Raw genomic sequence first — 2,900 nt, forward strand, 5'->3', positions numbered from 1 at the left:
CCCCCCCCCAAAAAAACCCAGCCCCGCTTCCAAAGACTGCAAGGGAGTCTATGTACTACCCTGCATGCCGTCAAGAAGTGCATACTAGTAGCCTACGAAGACTAGAAGACAACAAAAGACCAGCCGGCATTCTATGACATACAAAAGGCACTCGCGACTTCAACCTATCATACACACGCACAAACACTAATAAAAATTGTCTTCTTTCAACATGAATAAATATATGGTGCTATTACAGAATAAGAAATGCGAGTAAGAAACTGCCGAATAAATGGGGAGGGGGGCAAAATCCAGAAGGGGGGGGAAGGGCGTCAGATCTCTCGACGCCACTTTCCATGACAAAAGGGATGCACTGGGTGAGGCAGACCGGGGAAAGATAATTAGGTGGTAATTGGCCGCTAATGTATGCATATTCCGCCAACAAACAATGCAACACACGACTCGTGTCCTGTTGTGTAAGGTTGTTTCAAGGCAATCTGTAAGGGTATTTCAAGCCCTTTACGCGTCCTGCACACAGAAATGGTTCGTTTCCGCGAGATTCTAGGACATGTAAAGGACTGTACACGTCTCGTTTGCAGGCATGAAACCTCCGGATTTTGAAGGACATGTTTAATTTCCAGGACTGTGTAAGTCAGTTTCCATCCTGGAAATGAGGCTTTTCAGGCAGTGATCCTAGAAGCGCTTCTAGAATAAAAGCAAATCCCAGGTTATTTTCCATACCAAAAAACGCTTCTGGGATATTCAGAACACGTCGCAACAGAAGGAGCGCGTTCTGGATGTCAAAGATGCCCTCTGCTCGGGGCAGACTCTTAATAAACATATCCAGCATATGCTCTTGTGACCTGCGAAGTGTTTTGGATGGAGCAAAAATTACCCTTTGCTATAGATCTCAACGTGTTTACTGCGGCTCACACACCGAAGTATCGCTATCTCAAACCAAACCAAACCAAACAAACACAAGAAACCCCGCGCGGGGAGAACAAAGATGGCGGCCTTCTGACTACGAAAAATCAGATGCAAAATAGTCTCCGCCTCCGAAGATCCTAGGCTCCTCCCTCAAGTGCACGATCTCGATAAACACGTCAGCCTTTCGTGAATGCGCTTCGACAGGAGTAATGCGCTTCGACATGAGCGCATTTAGGATATCTAGAACGCCCTCATTGCTTGCGACGTGTTCTGGATATCCCAGAAGCGGTTTTGGGATAGAAGACAATCTGGGATGCAAACCTATCCCAGATATGCTTCTATCCTAGAAGCGCTTTTGGGATAGAAGACATTCTGGGATATAACAATAAGTGTATCATATATATCATATAAGTGTCCATAAAACAAGTCCATCAACGTTCAAAGATCAAAAGCAAAAATGTAAGAAAGTCGAGGTCGGAGGTCAAGATACTACATGAGGCATGTCCCTTAAGGCAGCCTTAAACTGCCCTAGTGTTGTAACTCTTCTTAAGTCCGCTGGAAGTGCATTGTAGTATATTATACCTCTGAAATGAGACAGCGTGGTGAGCAGCTAATTTGGTGTTATTGGGTTTATCTAGTGTTGTGGCTGCGTAACAGTTGGTCGTGTGCAAAAGTGGCGTCTAAGTATGTAAAGGCAAGCTCGTTTATATATTTGAAAATCATGACACACATGTCATCCTTTCTGTGCTGCATCGAGTGAGTCCAATTGATCATGAGACCAATGTTTAAGTTCTGGACACTGGATCGTTGTTTCATTGGTAGGATGCCTCTGGCAGGAAGGTTTTGAAGGACATGGAGTTGTAGCTGCTTGGTGATGCTACAGTTTTCCCATACAATATCACAAAACTCAAGTAGTGATAAAATCATAGATCACCATGCTTGCAATGTTGACAGTGAGACGCCTTAGTTAACCTGTTTTCTGAGAAACCTTAGAACATACCATGTCAATGTGCTAGTTCTATGAGATATTGCAATCAAGGATAACAAAAAATATTTAAATAATATGCTTAATTCCAAATACGGCGACCATTTTGTATTTTCCGGGATCATCCTGGATCATCCTGGGTCAATAGGTTGTCTACATTGTTTATGCTATTGTATATGTAGGCCATCTTCTTAAAATACTGCAGAATACGTTCATGTATAGAAAATATTCTTTTGGACATTTTTATTCATTTTTCACAGTTTTTGGTGGGTGAGTTGATAGGCCGGTTGCCATACCCTAGTTTTTGATAAGCTCCCAATGCGGTCCGTAGAAAGTTTTTTTTTTTTTTTTTTTGCTGTTTATATACCTCTGAGGTGTGCTCTACAAGAACCAAAATTAAATTCATATTGATAGACATTAACAAGGTATTTGGACCAAGGCCACTAATACACCTACCTCATAAAAGAGTAGAAAAATCCATTTGGCTGTTAATGTTACTCCCTACCTCAGCGTACATCAGCCTGGGATGCTGGAGGGACACATCAGACCGCGCCATTCCGGAACTCGAGACGACAGATCCACGCCTGGACGGAGACTACACGTCACGAGACAACGCCATAGGAAAGTGTTACCAAGTAGCACATTCTCGTGGTTTCCCCATGTTTGCTGTACAGCATAACGGGCAGTGTTTTGGGTCTGCCAATGGGCTCAACACCTACAAAAAGTACGGCCCTTCGACAACCTGTGCATCGGACGGCGAGGGCGGACCTTGGGGAAATGAAGTGTACAAGATTAAAGGTCAGACTCTAATAAATGGTGTACAGGTATACTCGATGACTATTATTTAAGGTTCGTCTTATAACGATAGATGAGCAAAGTGGAGTTTGCTGGGTATAATGCAGTATACCGACATTTTTGTTCCGAGACGATATCATACACATAAAACGTTATCGTTTTAACCGTAAAAAACGGATATCGTAGACCCTTTTTTGCTAGTTCAAGGTACGTT

Source organism: Branchiostoma floridae, chromosome 4 (assembly GCF_000003815.2).
Source record: "Branchiostoma floridae strain S238N-H82 chromosome 4, Bfl_VNyyK, whole genome shotgun sequence".
In the NCBI taxonomy this organism is placed as follows: Eukaryota; Metazoa; Chordata; class Leptocardii; order Amphioxiformes; family Branchiostomatidae; genus Branchiostoma; species Branchiostoma floridae.